Source organism: Equus quagga, chromosome 10, assembly GCF_021613505.1.
Source record: "Equus quagga isolate Etosha38 chromosome 10, UCLA_HA_Equagga_1.0, whole genome shotgun sequence".
In the NCBI taxonomy this organism is placed as follows: domain Eukaryota; kingdom Metazoa; phylum Chordata; class Mammalia; order Perissodactyla; family Equidae; genus Equus; species Equus quagga.
In genome coordinates, this window is record NC_060276.1 from 53,068,892 (window position 1) to 53,090,441 (window position 21,550).

At 35.9% G+C, this 21,550-nt stretch overlaps 1 long non-coding RNA gene across 2 annotated transcripts in view; it reads right to left on the reverse strand.

Annotated features, from left to right (window-relative positions):
• The window catches only part of LOC124245771 (uncharacterized), a 49,128-nt gene that overhangs the window by 24,874 nt on the left and 2,704 nt on the right, over positions 1-21,550 (reverse strand). Inside the window, exon 2 of one of the 2 annotated variants that reach the window (XR_006890323.1) lies at positions 21,371-21,461. The exons of the other annotated variant lie outside the window; for it this stretch is intronic. This is a non-coding gene — a long non-coding RNA (uncharacterized LOC124245771). The remainder of the gene's footprint in view (positions 1-21,370; positions 21,462-21,550) is intronic. 2 annotated transcript variants of the gene reach the window in all.

Genomic DNA, 21,550 nt, shown 5'->3' on the forward strand with positions numbered 1-21,550 from the left:
CAATAGCAAGGGTTTTAATCTGTAAAATAAATTAATCTTTAAGAGTGACTCATTTAAAAGTCTTTATAGTTAGGGCCTCTCTCTATTCATTAAAGATCCTAGAAATACTGGATTTCATCTCTTATTTATTGTCAATATATAAAAGTTTATAATGCTGTTTTCTTACTTGAAAGGACTTTAATATTAAAACCCATTTATTGGCAAACATCCTTAGAAAATGGTTAATCACTTTCCATTGGAAAATCTTGTCCCTGAGTGATAATTTAAGTCATCTTTCTCTTTGAAATGCTCTACCACGTGTCTGGAGATCCTTGGATTTGATAGGATGAGATTGTCTCTTCGCCACAGTCTACTTTTGTCCCAAGAAGGGTTGTCAGGTTTAGCAAGTGAACCGTAGTCTCAAGCTTCCCCTTTACTGTGATTTATCTGTCTGTTAGTGTTTCCCATATTTGTTTACATAGTGAGAAATTCCTGGCATCTCCACAGGGAGAAGTAACTATATGCAGATGAATCTGGACATTATCCTTCAGTTTAAACTGTCCTCATCCTGATTTATGGAAGATGGATCCATTTTAATTATCTTTGCTATTTAAAATAAAGTTGTATATTCAGAAATCTAAGCAAGAATTTTTGAGATATTATTTCTCCATTCATTATACATTCATTTAATTCATGACCATGACCATCTATATATCCTCCATTAATGTATTTTTTTCTTCTATAAACATTTATCAGCTTGACAGCTTTAACATCTGTGCTTGGTGTCATGACAATTCTAGCAAGATCTTTTCTATGTGCATGAGAGAAAAGAAAATGTTAGTCAAATCATTGAATTTATCTAGAACCAAATGTGCAACAGTTTCCACTAAAATTCATATTTTCTTCATTTTCTATATCCATTGCAAAACTTTTAAGGGTTTCTTGACTGGAGGAACTGGTTTCTGTGTGTTGAGTTCCTTATGTTTTTGTTAATTTTTTTTTTTTTTTTTTAAAGATTTTATTTTTTCCTTTTTCTCCCCAGAGCTCCCCCGGTACATAGTTGTGTATTCTTCGTTGTGGGTTCTTCTAGTTGTGGCATGTGGGACGCTGCCTCAGCGTGGTCTGATGAGCAGTGCCATGTCCGCGCCCAGGATTCGAACTAACGAAACACTGGGCCGTCTGCAGTGGAGCGCGCGAACTTAACCACTCGGCCACGGGGCCAGCCCCCTGTTTTTGTTAATTTTGACACAAATCATAAGGAAAAATCTCATTTGCTGGGAGTACAGAAGTTAAATGATAGCACTTCTTCAAGTGTTTTTCTTCAGTAACTCCTTAGGCTCTCAATTCCAAGCCTGAAAGTCTCCGCTCTCATGGATCAGTTGTAGGATTAAATTAGATAATCCACGTAAATGACAATGCAGTTTGTGGCACAGTGTAATTACTCAAATCTTAGCTCTTAGTAAGATGATGTAAGTGATGACGACAGTAACATAATAATGATGATGATGACAGTGATACCTTCAACTGTATCAATGATAACCAAATTGCTAAAGCTTTCGGTTTCCCAGACATACTCCCAAGTTCTAGCCATGGAACAGAGATGCTCCAAGATGCTTCTTCAGTTGTTTAGCCATTGATAGCATCTCCTGCTCCATCAATACCTTGTCAGCCTGCAGCTGGTTGCTGTGCTGTATCATGTGGTACAGCTGTGCCCTCATGCAGGCCCCAGTGACTCCTCACAACTGAGGCATAACGATTGCCTCCGTTACCTGAATGGTTCTTTTTCATGGCTATCTGTGCTTGTTTTCTATTTGCTTTTTTGGGTCCTGTGAATGTTTGTCAGGATTGTTTGTCTCATGAAATATGCCAAATAAAATCAAATACATTTGAAAACAGAAGTGTCTTTCTGCTTATAAATGTAGTGGGAAAATAGATTGAAAGTTTCATTGATAAATTGCAAGAATTTTGTCATCAGTGAGTTAAGGTAGCAGATTTATTTGATTCAAGATTTCAAAGTGCTAAATATGAATGATAAAATTGCTTCTGTATTTGTTTGTATTTCTCTATAAATAGCACACTGGAGAGTCATTGAAGAAAATGTGCACCATCTGTATGGCATCAGACAGAGGGAAGTTCAATCCTGGCTTTTGTACCTCTTGGGCAAGTGCTTCTTTAAGCCATAGTTGCTCATCTGTAAAATGTAGAGGAAAATATCTACCTCAAGAAGTTATATGAGAGGATTAAAGACAATGCAAAGTATTTTCTATCTTTTTAAATATTATAATTTTTTATTCTCATACTTATTACTTTGAGTGAATCCTAAAGATATTATTTTTAAACTTTCTTGATTTCATTATATTATTGTATTTGTCTGGTGCCACTTCATGTCCCCATAGTATACTTTGTTGTATACCTCTCCTAGTATTAGATTTATTCATGCATTTTAAAATATTGGTGTGAAGGTTCAACTTGGCGAGAGAATTATTTACATGTTTGTTTTGTTTTTTCTTTTTCTCTCTCACTCCACTCACTGTTCTAAGAGTTTTACGATTACATTCACCTGCCCCCAGAGAGGCTAGTCTAGAATTAGATGTGATATTAGTGTCCTGAGGCTCCCGCAGTTCAGTGGTATTAAGGTTTTCATATAACTGGTTGCTGTGTCATTGAGGAACTTGACTCAATCCTGGCCGTGATGATACATCTCTATGTTCCTGCCCTTTAAGCACCTAGTTCCAAATAAATTATAGTCTCAAAGAATTGTCAGTACCCTGTATCTTTCAACCTTAATTCATGAGTTTGGGAGGCTTAACCAGCCATTAGCTTTAGGCATTGAACACAGATCTAGTCTCATGCTTTCTCTGAAACACTTTTTAGTCCTCATTACTCAATAAAAATGTACTCCTTGCCTTCCTTTACTTTCTCCATATGTTAATCACAGAGGGCTTATTACTTCAAGATGCTACACATCACTTTATATTTCTGTTTGGCTTCTGATCCATAAATAAACTTGTCTATTTTATAAGCACTGATATAGCTGTTAAATTTTTTCCTATTAATATTTTATCTAAAAGTGCTCTATTTTTTAGAGCACAGTGGGGCTTAGAATAACTTATAAAGCATCTTAACTAGATTTCCTATTAGGATTTTTTAATCATCTTTATAGTGAGTGTGAATAGGCCATCATTTTTACAATAAAGTCTTTGTTCTCAATGACAAATCCAGGCACTACTTAAGGTACTGACTCTGAGAATCTGACTTCAATTCTTTTCATTGAATTCTGCTCAATAGAAGTATGAACAGCTCATTTTTTTGTTTTATACCTTGTTTTCCCTAGTGGTAATGTCTGCAATTCAAGAATATTTTTTTAAACAAACAGCTTCCCTAATAGATACCATGGACTACAGTTTCTCAGCAGTTAATGTAGAAAATAATTGTAACACCATGAGGATGGAAGTATGTTTTATTCATTTCTGGTTCCCAAGCACTTAGCACTCTTAGCACTGGGCTCAGCAGATAGAAGGATTTAATAAATTACTGTCATTCCAAGCAGGCAATTTCCTTCCAAATCCATTACAGATCACCACTGGGTCCAGTCTAACTGATCCAGAGACAGTGACTTGCACACTTTCTAGCTTAAATTACTAAGATTCTAGCAAGGGAACCAAAGTAGAATTGTTTTCACTGGTCTTATATGAGGAAGTAAAAAGAAGGATAGCAACGTTCCTGATTCTTCCTTCTTTGTATTCCCAACTTCTCGGTCAGGAAGTCACGTACTCAGAATGCCCAAAGAGGCTGCAATAGCACGGAAGTAAGGAGTCAGACTCAGTTTTGGAGGAAATAATTTGGAGTAATGAAGACTATGGAAAACTAGTAGACAGCATACACTAAACCTAAAAAGTATAGTCATTCCTCAGGTCCAGTTGATTGTTGGTAATGAAATAATGCAGGTTCATAGTTTTCAGATATTCTGATTTTTGCCAGATAGTCAAGATTTTTATTTACAATAGACTACTTTTGAAATGTTGGCAGCTAATTTATCTTTAAAATACTAACCAGGCCAATACTGCAGGGGCCGGCCCAGTGGTGCAGTGGTTAAGTTCACATGTTCTGCTTCAGCGGCCCGGGGTTTGCTGGTTCAGATCCCGGGGGCGGACATGGCACCGCTTGGCATGCCATGCTGTGGTAGACAGCCCACATATAAAATAGAGGAAGATGGACTTGGATGTTAGCTCAGGGCCAGTCTTCCTCGGCAAAAAGAGGAGGATTGGCAACAGTTAGCTCAGGGCTAACCTTCCTTAAAAAAAAAAACCTGCATAGGCCAAACAAAATGAACTTGTTGGCAGTTATTTTTATAAAGAAATCTCAACCTTTATTCTTGAAAATACTCTGAAATAGAAAATTAAAATCAAAAGATCACTCCTTGATGATGTTTTAGGTGGAGTTTGTCCTTCATTTTCAAGGTTTAGATGTACTATGAAATAATCTGATAGAACAACATGCAAAACATATTTTTAAATAATGCATCTTTCAGATTAAAAATTAAAGCCTCTTTGTTCTCTTATATTGTATTCAAACTTTACACGTAGCCACCATTAGCCCATCAACAGCTATCTCTAATCATGGGCATGCCACTTATATTTGAAATCTGATTTTCCTCAAAAATGAGAGACTGGTTGAGCTCTCTACTCTATAGTGTTGTTATGGTGAAACAAGAGTAGAAAACTGAAAGTAGTCTTAAAGGATTCATGCTATATAAATGCTGTAGTATATAAGTTGGTGTCAATTTAAAAGATGATTATCCAGGAGCTGGCCCAGTGGCACAGCAGTTAAGTTCACTGGTTTAGATCCCAGGCACGGACCTATGCATCACTTATCAAGCCATGCTGTGGCAGGCGTCCCACACATAAAATAGAGGAAGAAGGGCACGGATGTTAGCTCAGGGCTAATCTTCCTCAAAAACAAAAAAAGATGACTATCGAATTTAAGTTTTATTCCTCCTCTGGGTACATAATAAGATAAATCTGGTTCTACCAATTACTGTGAGATCTAGTGCAAATTATATCAATGACACTGATGCTTTACTTTCCTTAGCTAAAGAAACGGTGCATTATACTAACTGGACAAAGTAATTGTGAACATAGCCAGAATGTGTGGAAAAAAAGAATTTGTAAACCAAAGGACTAATTAAGGAAGTCCAATTGTCCAAACTGATCAGCTCAGTGGAAAGGGTTGTCAGGTATTTGGAGATTTAGATAAAAACTTGGTCTTATTTCAAGGATATGGGTTCTCACCTCTGGTTGAAACATTCCCACTCACTTATGCAAAGACTTTGCTCATGAAGAATTTATTGCAACTAGAGAATATTGGAAAGTCAGCCACCAGTCAACAATAGCCAAGCACAGAATTCAATATGGCAGTGTAGATGAGCACGACCAGGATAAGCAGACATGCACACACTTCAGATAATGCAATCAGCAGACACATATTTTAAAACAACTATACCTACAACGTTTAAAGAGAGAATATTTACAGGGAATAGCAAAGTATTAAGAAATGAAAAAAAATCATACAATAAAAGAAGCAAATGAACTTTTTGAAATTAAAAACAACCTATCAATTTGGCAGCATTGAAGTATTTGACTAGAAATTGAACACAGCAGAAAAAAACTAGTGAACTGAATGGTAGATCTGAAACAATTTTATAGCATGCAGTATGGAAAAAGAAAAAGATAAAAAATACCAAAAAAGGGCACAAACTGTCAGAAACAAAAAAGAATAATGAGGCTGAAGTAATAAATGAAAAGATAATGACTGAGTTTTTTTTCAGTTTTTAGAAATGATGAAGGAAAGAAGCTACATGCTAAAGATGCATAGAGAATACTAAGAATAAAAACAAAAATAAGTCTACACATAGCAAATCTTAGTGAAAATGGAAAAAAAAAAAAACACAAAGGCAAAGAGAAAATCTTAAAGGCAACCAGACAAAAAGGAAAGATTACTTTGAAAATAACAGCCCATACACCAACCAGTTTTTCAGCTGTGTCAATTATTGTCACAAATACCAGTGTATTAAAAGAAAATAAATGACAATCTATCTAAGATTCTAAGTAAATCCAATAAAAATACCCTTCATAATGAACATGAACTAAAGATATTTTCAGACAAATGGAAACTAGGAGAGTTTTCCATTAGCAGAAGGTCAATAAAGAAGTGTTAATGACATATATTAGACAGAAAGAAAATAGTCTCAGATGAAATGATTAAAGGGAAGAAATAAAGAGCAAATAAAGAGGTTGATATGTGGACAAATGTAAATGCATCTTGATTGTATAATTATGTCTATCAGGCTTAAAAGTCAAACAAAAAACATAGCTTAAACCACCAGACTAAAATTTAATTTAGGAAGAGTATAAAGCATTCTAAGGTCTTGCAATATCCAAGAAGATGTAAAAGTACATTTTTATTAACTGTAAAGTTTGATAAGTTAATTATTGTAGTAGGCAGAATAATGGCATCCTTTAAGGGTGTTCATGTCCTAACCCCCAGACCCTGTAAATTTATTATCTTACTTGGTAAAATTCTACAGGCAAGAAACAGGATAAAACTACTCAGCTGCAAACACATCCATGCCACCTTTCATGCAATGGAAAGAGTGACTCTGAGCCCAGAGAGTGGAGCTGTAAACCACAGAGGATTATTCCTAAGTCTTGAAACCTAATGGAGCTTAACAGGCTGGATTTTGAAATTGCTTGGGACCAGTGACTCCTTATTTCCTTTATTTTCTGTTTTTTGAACAGAAATGACTAAAACCGTTATTCTATGCCTGTCCCACTACTGTATTATGGGAGTAGACAACCTGTTTCTTTAGTTTCACAGTCCACAGATGGAGAAGAATTGTGCCCTAGAATAGATCATACACAGAGTCTCACCCACACCTAATCGAGATTATTTTAATGATATGACTCGGGACTTTTGAACTGATAACATTTTAGACTTTGAGTTGATGCTATTGGGGATTTGGGGGACCCCCCTAAATTACGATGGAACGAGTATATTGTGCAAATGGAACAGACATGAATCTTGGTGAGTCAGAGGACAGACTATGATAAACTGAATAACTCCCCTCCCCCCACAAAGATATCAACATTTGAGACCCCATAACCTATAAATGTTACCTTACATGGCAAATGGGTCTTTGCAGATGTGATTAAGATTAAGAATCTTGAGATGGAGAGATTATCCTGGATTAGTCTATTGGACCCAACTTAATCACATGTATCTTTAAAATGGAGGGCATTTCCAGCTGTGATTAGAGGGAGAGATCTGAAGACTGAAGAAGTTCAGAGGAATGCAGCATGAAAACAACTCTGACTGCCCTTGCAGACTTTGAAGATGAAGGAAGGAAACCATGAGCTAAGGATCTCTATAAACTGGAAAAAATAACTAGATTCTCCCCTGGATCCTCCACAAAGGACTCCAGCCATTTTGACATCTTGGTTTCAGTCCTATGAGACCCAAGTTCAGTTTACGATCTACTGAATTGTAAGATGATAAGTTTGTGTTACTTTAAGCCACTAAATTTATGCTAGTTTGTTACAGAAGCAATAGAAAATTAAGGCAATTATGTATATTTTAATTTTGAGGGTAACATAAAATGATACGAAAAATGTATAACAAAAAATAAAAGAAGGAAAACAATATTGGTAAAATAAATATAGCTAATAAATTTTTTAAAAAAAGATGAGTAAAAGAAATAGAATGTGTGAGACAAATACAAAGCAAAAATAATTTGTATTTCTTACTTTCAAATATTTTATCAATTGCATTAAATGAAAATGGACAAATTCTCAAATTAAATGATAACGATTGTATGGCATGGTTAACAAATTACAGCATAAGAGTACAGAAAGATTGAAAGGATAAATAATAGAAAAGATATCCCACGAATATCTAGTGACATGAAAGTTGGTGTAGCTATACTAAGATCATACAAAATATTCTTTAGGACAAAAGTCATTGCTAGGATTAAGGAGAGTTTCTTAATAACATTGAAATGTTCAATTCACCAGGAACATATTAATTCAAAATTTGAATTCATTAATATAGTCTCAAAATAAAGAGAAAAATGGCAGAACTAATAGAGAAATTTTTCAAAATACAGGATATTTTAATGCACTTTTCTCAACAATTTATAGAACAAGTAGTAAAGATACAGAATACTTACACAAGAGTTAGAGAACTTTACCTAAATCATGTACATCTAAGACTGAAATCAAGAATAATAGACTAATGGGGCTGGCCCCGTGGCCAAGTGGTTGGGTTCATGTGCTGTGCTTCAGTGGCCTAGGGTTTTGCCAGTTCGGATCCTGGATGTGGACATGGCACCGCTCATCAAGCCATACTGAGGTGGTGTCCCACATAGCACAACTAGAAGGATCGATAACCAGAATATACAACTATATACTGGGGAGGCTTTGGGGAGAAGAAAAAGAAAAAAAAAATATTGGTAACGAATGCTAGCTCAGGAGCCAATCTTTAAAAAAAAGCCAAAGAATGGTAGATTCACTATTTTTTAAAGGGCACAAAAATAGGTGAAGAGACTATAGATCTACCCATATATAGAACTTGATTTATGAGCAGATTTATATATCACTATAAAGTAGTGGGGAAAAGATTAGTCTCTTCAATGAATTGTGCTGAGAAATTTGGTTAAACATATGGAAGAAAATGAAATTGTATCTCAATATCACACCATACATAAATATTGATTCCAATTCAAATAAAAAGCAATAGTGAAAGTCAAAGCAGTAAAGCTTTATGAGAGACTACAGGAGAATGTCAAAATGAAGAAAGAGTAGGGGAGATTTCCCAAACAAAACATGCAACACATTAACCATAAAAAAAAATATTGTTCACTCTGACTTCAGTAAAATGAAGAACTTCTGTTCATGAAAAGACATCAAAAAAGAGACTAAAGAAAAGCCACCGACTGAGAGAATATATTTGAAAAAGTTAGAACCAAAAAAAAGACTAGTATCAAAAATATATAAATAATTTTTCAAATATACCAGAGAGAGAGAACCTAATAAGAAAATGGACAAAAGATTTCATATAATTCACAAAAGAAGAAACCCAAATGATGAATAAAACAAAAATATAAAATGATTCTTAAACCCACTAGTACTCAGAGAAATGAAAATTAAAACAAAAATTCGATAGCTCTACACACCCATCAGATTAGTTAGCTAGCTAGATAAATAAAAAAAGAAGAAACACAAAAATAAATAAAAGTAACACTGTGAAGTTTTGTTGAGGCTGCAGAACAACATAACTCCTTATAGACTGCTGGGAAAAATGGACATTTCTATGACCACTCTGGAAACCAATTGCATTTCCCAGTAAAGTTGAAATATGCATATCCTATTACCAATCAGTATCACTCCAAGTTACATACCTCAAAAAGCTCATGCACATTTATTTGAGGCTACATGTGCAAAGTTGGTTTATAAATATTATTCATAACTATCAGAAACTGTAAGTAAAATAAATGTTTATCATAGTGACACTCTAAATTTTGGTATATAATGAGTCAGAAGTATTATATAACAGTGAAAATGAATGCACTATGGCTTTGCAAACAACATGGATAAATCTTACAAAAATAGTATCAAGTGAAAAATCAAGACACAAAAGAATGCATGCAATCTGATTCCATTTATTTAAAGTTAAATAACAGGAAAACCCAAAACTGCTATATAAGAACGCAAATATAGTTGGAAAAACTATAAAGAGAAATGAGGATAAACAGTATCATAAAAGCCAGGACTCTGGGAAAAAGCTGAGTTACCTCTGGGAAATTAACGGTATTGACAGATTTATATATATGTGCTATTCCAAAATTTATTTTTTCCACTTTTTTATGAAAGAGGAAGCAATGAACTGGGCCAAATGCTACCGAAAGAGTACAATGACAACGGAGAGCTGACAACCGGATTTGGTGATGTGGAAGTAACTCAATATATGTCAATTTAATCTGAATTACTTCAATTAGATTAAATATAATTTGAAGAAAGAGACCACCTTTTTTATTCCTTTTATAATATTTTTGCTACCTGCTCTGGAGCAAAAAAGAACTATTCCAAATTCCAATCTCTGCTTCTTACCCTCTGAATACTGTTGAATAAATTATTTTCCTCAGTGTCAGTTTATTTGCTTGTAAAGCGAAAGCATAATAGTTGTCTAACTGTGCTGTAAGAATTAAATAAACTGATGTAGTGAAATGATTAATAACTTCTGACATATAGTAGGCACTCGATGAATGTCTAACACTCTACAATCAGTTTAGTAAATAGGTGATTAACAAATATATGTTGACTTTTCACCTCTACTTGGTTGAAACTAAAAGTTAAACATAAAACTAATCTTGAAATTAAATTTCTACATGTGTTCTACAGACTGAGGTTAAGTGCAGCTTCAAAACCAGTCACTTTTAATCAGACATTTCAAAATCCTACCACTTATGTTAACAATATCTACAGGATGTAGATATTTTTCAGCTATTAAACATAAGCTATAAACACATGAAAGTAGATACAATGAGAACTGCTGAGCTCTCAGCACATAATGACTCAATCCAAACCTCTGCACTGAGAGAAAACCAAACTACAGCATGGCTTCTAGCAGCATAAGGCTCTGTCCCTGTGATGACTTCAGTCCTCCCTTAAAATGCCTACCTAAGAAGCCAAATGCTAGCAGGAGATCTTATTGTTTGCTCTAGTCAATGCGTCATGATAGGCCCCAATTTCCCCTTTCTTAGAGCATTTACTGCAAAGGGTTTACAATTATAAATGCTTTCTCCATCCCTTTAGATGTATACATATCTCCTACATGAAAATAACTAAAGGAAACCTCATTTAAAATAGTTAGCAAGACCTGAACGGGGAGCTCTCACACATTATTACTCATGGCCCTTTGGGGACCCCAGAGGAAGGAGGAAGGAAAATTTTCTCCTTGCCCAGCAACAGCCCAACCAATGAGAAACCATCACCCCAAACTCTTGCTTTCCTCCAATAAATTTTCATTTAAAGTTGCCCTTCCCAACTTCCTCCTTTCTTCTATAAAAGCAAGCCCCTATCCTTTGTTCTCCAGAGATGCCTATGTTTTACCATAACTTGCTAATCCCATTTCTATTCTCCACTATTCTTGAATACACTCATTTTGCTAGTAAAATAACTGGCTATTATATTTTGAGGATGATATTACATGGTGATCAGAAGTGAGATCTGAAGGAGACAAACCTCTGAGGAACTAAGGACCCCCAGAATCTTGTGCAGTACCCACTTGGGACTTTTGTGCTCTCTACTTCAGTGAGTCATCTTTTTCCTCTCAGTTTAGTAAGTCTCCTCTTACGTTGCATTTGCTCCCTTTGGTTGAACTCTCTGATTTTCTTTGGGATGTGTTAAAAATCTTCATCTTTTCTGTTTAAAGACGGTTCTTTCTGTTTAAAGGCTTTATCCATTTTATGAATACTTATTTGTTTTATTCCAAACCTCTGATTTTGTATAATGGGATTACAATATGCTAAATTCTCTTAGAATAGCAAGGAGGACCCTTGTGACAGTCCTTTCTCTGGGACTTCAGCTAGTTGTATATTTAAAAACTATGGTCCCTCTTTATGTACATTTTTAACCAAATAGAACAAATGAAATGTAGACTTTCAATGGCCACTATGAGGAACTTTTGATGTCCCCAAAATTGTTTTTCACAGAACCAAATTGAAAAAACACAGCTCTAAAGCTGAATAGACGTATGGGATGCCTATTTTGATTGGTACCTGGAAGCTTCCAAAGTTATTCAAAACCCTAAAATTGTCTCTTTGCAAAATATCATTCATAAATTAACTGAAGTGAACAAATAAGTTTTTAAAAATTCAAAATGGTTTCTGAGGCCTCTTCTTGCCTTCCCCCATTGTCTTTGTCTCTGGATACTCAACAGCCATCTTGTGCTCAGGCCTCACCCCCAATACTATCTTCCTCTCTCCCTTGTGCACCACCTCTTTTCTAGTGCTGAAACTTTACCAATTGAGCCTGTTAAAATTCTCCCTTTTAAAATTAGGTCTTTTGAGGGTACTCTGCCGTCTCGTATCAGATGAGTTCACTTTAAGAGACATCTTTAAAAAAGAGGATTCTAAACCTCTCAAAAACAACAGAATGCGTTCATTTATTGGTATTCAGAAGCTTCTAAAAGACAAAATGACTCCAAAAGTAGCTCTAAAAGGATCCTTACAACATGCAAATAAAAACCTTGAGTAAAACACAAACAAACAAAAAACTTTGGCTGTCTGATCAGGTAACCCTAACTTAGTCCATCTGCCAGAAACACAATTTGGATCCAACTATTCTTTTCGTGTCATACCTGAGGCATGGCTAAAACTATCTCTTTTTAAATCTCTGTGTCTCTCTGTATGTACATGTATGTATGTTTATATACGTATGTGATATTTTTCTACCTCCAGATGGTATTGCCAAAATTAATTTGTAAAGAACTCTATTTAATTGGCTTAAAGAAAATTAAACATTTATATGAATTAAGTATTCCTAAAACTCTCAGAAATGTACAAACTAATCCAAATGTTTTTCAAGTTCACATGATCTGGGATAATCTTTGAGAAATAAAAGCTAATTTAAGTTTGTTGGTTTCATAAAATAGGCAATGTCATCAGAGTTATCAGTACTGAACGCAATGCAAGCATACAACTTTTTCTACCTATGTTTACTAGTCAAATAAGCTCATGCTTTTTCTGTTACAGAATTTGTCACCAAGAAATAAACAAGATGATGATTAGCTGTTTAATGTCTATTCCAAACATAATTGTTAAAAACAAGTGTTTTAAATAACTGTAAGTAAAAGTCTATACTAAGTTAACCTAAATGATTAATATTCATTGAATATCTAAATCATTTCCAAATAAGATAAACATTAAATACTAAACATAAATTTATCTACTGGCTACTTTTGGCTTTTTAGTTTTTATAGAGAGACAAAAGATATTTGAGTCTATTAATAAACATGTTTTGTGTCACATTAAAAAAGTTACAAACATTTAAGAAACAACTTCTAAAAATTATGAATTATATTTATAAATTGCTAATCTACTAAAGGATGTTAATATGCAATAGGCAGTTCACAATTTCCTGCTTCCTAGTTTTCACTGGAAAGCAGAGATTACAACTTTTTTTTAAAAACACTTGATAGAAGAGCTGAGAATAGAAAATGAACCAAAGAGAAAACATCAAAACACTTAGAGTAAAAAGCATAAATTAACACTGTGCAAACTGTGTGCATTGGGACTGAGAGAATTCCAGCAAAGCAGCAGATGCCCCTTTGGAAGGTAAGAAGCAATGAGCTCCCATGTGAGTTTTCTCCTTCTATGGAAGGATTTACTATTACTTCTTGTTTTTCAAACTATGGTCACAGACCATTGGTGAATTATGATTAACATTTATTTAAATAGAAATCATACATATTATCTATATGCATCTATATAAACGGATAATATATATCTCCAATTTTATATATAATTTACTGATAGATTTATTTATTGTCTGTATATAAATAAAGAATAGTTTCATAAAGTGCAAAATAGAGTGTATGCATGACATTTAGTGAAAAGAGGAAATACATGTGAGTTTATTAAACTTTTATTTCAGTTACTTATATGGTTATATGTATAGGTGTGTTCTGGGCTATAATATACACCGCATTTCCTAGTGTAAAATGATCTAACATATTTGAAAACCACTGCCCTTATACCACAGTAAATTGAGCTACAAAAGAGTCTGTGTGGCCAACTGGAAAGGCCTATGCAAGAACAACCACCCTTTTTGTCCTGTACTCACACAGTTAATTTCTCAAGGCCAGGCTGTAATTACTCTTTGATAGGCTCATATTTTGTTGCTTTGTCTTTTCAGATTTGCAGCCAGGCAAAAATCTTTACCAGAACTTCCCCCATTTCTAATCACTACTTCCAAGGTTAAGAATTCTTGTGGTGGCTTCCCAGATATTTATAACTCTGCCATAAATTTAAAAGTTGTTGTCCCATCTTTCAAATATTTATTTTACCTACTCAACTTAGAGTAACACTGTTCAGTAATGATGTGGAAATCCTGTCGTCCCTAGTTGTTCTATCATTCTGAGTCCAGAAGAGTAACATCAGGATGATCTACAGACATAGAGAGACTCTCATCCTGTAATTTCCAAATATTTTAACAGTATTATGCAAAAGAAGTTTATATTCATTTAATGTAAGGCATAGGCGATTATACTATCATTTAAGAGTAAGTCTGTAATTATTCTATAACAAGTGCCTTGCATAATTTCTTTTCTACATAAGCTTTATAAGTTGTTGAAATTGAGAAAATAACATTTGAACTAATAAAGTTGAAATTGTTAGCAAAAAAAGAGAAAATATATATAAAAATAGGATGTATATTTTCAATAAGAAAGATATAAAAATGGATTTTTATGCATTTTTGTTGAAGAAAAAGAGAAAATAATTTTGCCCAAGAATAAAATGATTATTTCAACATAAGAAAGGAAAAGATAGGACAAAACCTAGTAGGGTATAAAAAATTTAGAAAAAAGTTATGGAAAAGGAATTTTGAGAAAAGAATTTTATGTGTGGTCAAGCTGACTAAGATTGGAGTGGGTTTATCTAACTTTTTAAAAATTTAAACAATAAAAAATTTTTAATATGAAAAGTACACTGATACAAAATTAGAATTTGGTTTTCCGTACATTAAAAGGACAAAACTTTCTTAGATTTTTAACCAACTCTTAATAAGAAATTGTAAAAAAAGGCTTTTCTTTACTTTGAATGTAACCTGCCTGAGAAAAAAAGATTCTGTGTTTTATGAGAATGTTTCTTGTCCTCCAGGGTGCTTTTATCAGGTCTTTGGTTACTTAGAAAAGTCTCTTCAATATTAAAGAACTAAAACATTTTAGAACTATGTAATTTTCTACATTTGCCTTTGAAGTCTTTTATTTGTCACTTTGGTTAAATGGATGGGTAAGTATTGCTTTACAATGGCCTGTGATTTTATTTAATCATATCTTTTAAAACCTTTTGATTTTTTTGACAAACTTCCCAAAATGAAATTCTAAATGAAGCCCTTTTGACCTCTAGCTAATTTTGGGGTTTTTTTCATAGGGCCCCTTAAACATCTCAATAGATTTGTCCTCCCTCCTTATAAAAACAGAAACATTACACTAATTAGGCTTATTGTTATATTAAATTACATGGAAAGCATTGCCAAATAAATGATGATAAACCTTCTTGTATGGATAAATGTTATTAATGTAAGTGTTCTAGAAATTATATAAATTCCTAAAATCTGATATCTCCTGATATAATGCTATCAATTGTCATTTTAGTTTCTGTTCTAAAATGTATGTCACAAAAATAACAAAATTTCCTTGTCAATTGCATTGTACTGAACTTTCATCAGACCTTTAACCATGGCTATTTTTAAGTCTTTTGTCATCCACAGACACTTATTGTTTTGTTCTGATGCTAGGGCAAAACTGTTCCTGCAGAGGATGGCGTCAAGATGGCAGCACAGATGGACTCTGAACTCAATCCTCCCATGGACACAATAAATTTACTCTTGGGACAATTACCGCTGAGACAGAACTGAAAACTGGATAAAAATAACCCCCACAACAAGGGACAGTGCTGACTGAGGTGAAAGAGGCAGAAATTCCTTTCTGGAGAGGAAAACACCACTTTCAAGCCACAGCGCTTCATGTCCAGCTGGGAGCAATTTTAAGGTATGAAACTTTCTCTGGAGGAGTGAGGGATCTGAGCATGGGAGTGTTACCACAATAAGCAGCTTTTGGAGTCAGCACAACCAAGACAAGTGTTATAACATCTGGCTTTTCTGGCTATTAACAACAATGGGGAATACCCCAAGAAAAGCTATCAGACATAAGGGCAAAAAAAGTCTGCTCTTAAAGGGGCCATGAACAAATTCACCAGTTTTGGAAAGTAACCTAAAATCACCAGAAAGAAAAGTGCACAGTCTTTTGGCAGAAAGAAACTCACTTGAGAGGCATTGGATGCATCTTAGTGAGAGGTGAGAACTCCCCAGGAACTGAGACATTGGTGGCAGCCATTATTGTGACCTAGTACAGGCTTACTGACAGTCACACTGGCAGATGCCATTGGGCTTCTTCTCCTGTTCTGTTAGTGCAGGAGTCTGCCCCACCAACTAGGGCACCAATTTAATCCAACTCAGTCAGGGCAGGGAGCCCACCCTAGGGACTTGCCCCACTCAACAACAAGCCCTCAGGCAACTTATGGGGCTTTATAGCCTGGGTATCTGGAACCTCTGCAGCCAGGAAAGTGGGGACACCTCTGTAGGGCAGGGCATGGATGAGGAGCAGGCCTTCATTGGTGGAGTATGTGGGACCTCTGCAGTGGGGGGCCTTGGTCCACATCAGTGAGTCAGGGCACACACAAGGGCCAGGACTATGTTGACAAGGTGTGTGCCCCTGCAAGCAGGGGTACTTGTCAGCTGCAGCAGGCTTGTGCTTCTCAAACAGTCACAGAGGGGATCAGACACACCTACCAAATCCTGAAACAAATAGGTGCTCCCATGCCTGCAGCAAGCCCCACTCAGCTGCACTCCTGACAAAAGCCTTGTAGAAAGGAGGCCCTCAGCCTAGCAACCAGCCATTCTGTGGGCTTATTCACTTAACAGAAAAACTGCAACAGGTATGTGCTATTAGACCTTTCAGCAAGCTGTGCTGGGGCTCCCCACACCTGACAAAGTGACTGAAGTGTGCATAGCTTACAGGAACCTGAGCATTACAATCAGTCAGCCAGGGAGACACAAAGGGGACAGCCTGGAACATTTGGAACTGGTGCTGAGAGGGAAGCACACTGCTGGGCCTCATAAGGCATCTCTTACATAAGCCTACCTCTCTAAGATCAGCAGATGTAGATGACCTACCTAAATATAAGCACAGAGAAAGAGGCAAAATGAGGAGAGAAAGGAATACATTCCAAGAATTGGAACAGGACAAAACCCCAGAAAAAGAACTAAACAAAACAGAGATAAACAATCTACCTGACAAAAGAGTACAAACTAATAGTCACGAAGATGCTTACTGATCATGGGAGAAGAATGGATGAACTCAGTGAGAACTTCAACAAAGAATTGGAAAATATAAGAAATAACCAATCATAAAAGAGAACACAATACTGGAAATGAAAAATTCACTAGAGGACTCAATAGCAGACTAGATTAAACAGAAGAATGGATCAGCTAAATGGATGAAAGACTAGATGAAATCACCCAAGCTGAACAGAAAAAGGAAAAAAGAATTAAAAAGAGCGAGAACAATCTGAGACCTCTGGGACAATATCAAGCACACTAATGTCCATATTATAGGTGTTCCAGAAGGAGAAGAGGGTGACAAAGGGGCAGAGAATCTATTTGAAGAAATAATAGCTGGAAACTTTCCTAACCTAAGGAAGGAATCAGACATCTAGGTACAGAAAACACAGAGAGTACCAAACAAGATGAACCCAGAGAGGCCCACACCAAGGCACATTATAATTAAAATGTTGAGTTAAAGATAGAGAATCCTAAAAGGAGTAAGAGAAAGGCAACAAGTTACATACAAAGGAAACTCCATAAGGCTATCAGCTGGCTTCTCAGTAAAATCCTTACAGGCTAGAAGGGAATGGCATGATATATTTAAAGTGCTGAAAGGAAAAAACATACAGCTGAGAACCCTGTACCCAGCAAAGTTATCATTCAGAATGGAAAGTCAAAAGGCAAAAGTACTAAAATTATATATTTCCATGATAAGAGGGTAATGAATACACACACACAAAACACACAAAAAAAGAGATTAGATATGATATCAAAAACATAAAATGTGGGAAGAAGGAAGTAAAAGAGTAGAGCTTTTAGTAAGAGGTCAAACTAAAGAGCTCATCAACTTAATATAGATTCCTATATTTATAGGTTGTTATCTATGAACCTCATGGTAATCATAAACCAGAAACCTATAATAAATACACAAAAAATTAAGAGAAAGGAACCCAAATATAATACCAAAGAAAGCCATGAAACCACAAGGGAAGAGAGCAAGAGAACAAAAAAGGAACCAAGGAACTACTAAAACACCCAGAATAAAAGTAACACAATGGAAATAAGTACATTCTTGTCAATATCTATTTTAAATATCAAACGACTAAATGCTGCTATCAAAAGACATAGTGTAGCAAATTGGATTAAAAAAGAAGAGCTATATATGTGCTGCATACAAGAGACACACTTCAGACCTAAAGACACTCACAAACTGAAAGTGAAGGGATGGAAAAAGATACTCCATGCAAATGGCAATGAAAAGAAAGCTGTGGTAGCAATACTTAGACAAAATAGACTTTAAAACAAAAACTGTAACAAGAGACAAACAAGGGCACTGCAAAATGCTAAAGAGAATAATCGAATAAGAGGATATAACACTTGTAAATACCTATGCAACAAACATAGGAGGACCTAAATATATGAAGCAATTGTAAATGGACATAAAAGGAGAAATAGACAGCAACACAATAATAGTAGGAGAATTTAACACTCCACTTACACCAATGGGTAGCTCATCAAAACAGAAGATCAATTGGGGGCTGGCCCCATGGCCGAGTGGTTAAGTTCGTGCACTCTGCAGCAGGCGGCCCAGTGTTTCGTTAGTTCGAATCCTGGGCGCGGGCATGGCACTGCTCATCAGACCACGCTGAGGCAGCGTCCCACATGCCACAACTAGAAGAACCCACAACGAAGAATACACAACTATGTACCGGGGGGCTTTGGGGAGAAAAAGGAAAAAATAAAATCTTTAAAAAAAATAAAATAAAATAAAATAAAATAAATAGAAGATCAATAAGGAAACATTGGCCTTAAATGAGACATTAGACCAGATGGACATAGAATTGTAGAGAACATTCCATCCAAAAACTGGAGAATACACATGTTCAACATATTTTTGGCATCCCTTATAACAGCCAAGGTCAAGCAATTGTTGAACACACTAACAGAACTCTTCGTGAATATCTCCATAAGAAAGGGGAATATGAGTAGAGAGTACAGTGATAACCCCCGAAACCTTTTGCATCAGACTCTTTGAACTTTGAACTTTTTGAACATTTGGCCTACTAATAGTCAGCCTCCGGCAGTGACACATCTGGAATCTAGTGAATCCTGTGATATGACCCCCTCTCAGGGGTGACAAGCTTGGTACAAGGATCCAACACAAGGATGGATCCCGGTTAAATTGCGATATTTAGGACAAGGATTTGCTTTTATCTCTACAGAAAAGGATCTAACCCACTTAGAGTGGGAAAAGTGTCAGGATCATAAACCTGAACTTGTATATAATGTAACTGGTGCTTCCTCTTCAATTCCGAATATGGTAGTTGACTGGAGTCCAGATCATTCTCAATTTTTGGAGAAATGGTCTAAACATACCTTAAAGTGGCATCGCCACAATGGAACTTTGAATGGTTACGGAAATGAGACTGTGACTATGCAACATTTTGCTCTTGTTCCCCCACTTCTACAACATCCTCCTTATCCTCAAATTCAGGGGGATATATGGAAATTGTGGGCAGTTTCTGGACATTTGACTGTGTGGACTAGGAATTTTACCTTAAATATATCTCAAGATTCTGGACCTTTTCAGGTTCATCTGCATAGGAATAACACCTACACTGCAACTGCTTGTGTCAAATTTCCCTATTCCTTATTATCAGGGAAAATTATGTTAAATGTTACAAAGGGATATATAAATTGTACTGCTGATTGTGTCTTTACTCAATGTGTAAATAAGACTTGGTGGAAAGCAATTGAAGATTCCAACAAATCTGTAATAATTGTAAAAGCTTGTTCCGAACTCTGGATGTCTGTTAATCTGACACGCCCCTGGTCTGACTCAATTGCCGCTTCATACATGTATGATGCCCTTCAAGTTGTCCTACATCGGTCCCGTCAGCTAGTAGGACTCATCATCACAACAACTGTCCTTGCGGTTGCGTCTGTTACTGCGACAGCCGCTGTGGCCAGCCTGGCGCTGCAACAAGAGATCCAAACTGCAGACTTCATCAGGGAATGGCATAAGGACTCCCATGCCTTATGGCAACAACAAAAGGACTTAGATGCTCAATTAGCTACTGATGTAATTAATTTACAACATACTGTATCTTGGCTGGGTGATCAATTGACGGTTCTTGCTACCCGCAGCATATTGAAATGTGATTAAAATTAAAATTCAACCCAAATGTGTGTTACCCATTACGGTTCAACATGTCTGAGGGATGGAAAAAAATTAAACGTTCCTTGCGGGGTCATCAAAATCTAACTGCAGAAATAATGCAGTTGGAACAATCTATTGCAGATACCTTCAGTAAAGAATTACCTAAATTGACAGGGGATGATATTCTAAGGGGGTTGCAGGAGGGGTTAAATCACTTAAACCCTTTAGGGCATGTAAATACGCTACTATCCGCCTCCTTGGGCAATTTGGTACCAATCTTGATTGTTTGTTTGATTCTCTATATAGTCCTCCAGAAATGGACTTCCGGAGACCTGAGCGTTAGTTAATTGGGTAATAATTTCTTGGGGCTCCAGGCCAGTTAGCTGGAGGATTCTTGTTCTTCCTTTAGCAATAAGAAGAGCTATTTTGTCAATATATGTTCGTAGCTTCTTATTAGTTTGGTTAGAAAAGAAAAGCCATTCCAAGATGGCTGTATTTTGAGCTATCACTCCAGTAGGCGAATGAGATGTATGAAAGAGGACTAGTTGAATGGGTTTCTTAGAATCTATATAAGAAAGAAATCCATGTGAAATGCGCTGCTCTACATAGGAGAGCTCTTCCTCAGCTTGAGGAGACAATCGCCTAGGGCTATTTAGCGCCCTGTCTCCCTCTAGAGTGCCAAATAAATGACGCAGTTTACAAGTGGGGATACCAATGGAAGGTCTAAGCCAATTAATATCTCCGAGTAATATTTGGAAATTATTAAGGGTATTCAGATGATCTCTTTGGATTTGGATCTTTTGAGGTTTGATGCAGGTTGGCTCAAGGATTGATCCTAAATAAGAGTAGGGAAATTCTTCCTGTATTTTTTGAGGAGCAACTTGCAATCCGAAAGCCTTTAAGGCCTCCAAAACCTTTTGATAAAACGGAGCCTTTTGCTCCTTGTTAGGAGCGGCAAGAAGTAAATCATCCATGTAATGATATAAAATAAATTGAGGAAACAGTTGTCTCACCAGAGATAAGGCTCGTGCTACAAACTCTTGACACAAGGTCGGGCTATTAATCATACCTTGAGGAAGAACAGTCCATTGATATCGCTTGACAGGCTGACAATGATTGTAAGTAGGTACAGTAAAAGCGAATTTAGCTTGGTCTTGCCACTGCGAGGGGATTGAGAAAAAACAATCTTTTAAATCGATCACAGTAATAGACCATCCACAGGGGATCAAGGCAGGAGAGGGTAATCCGA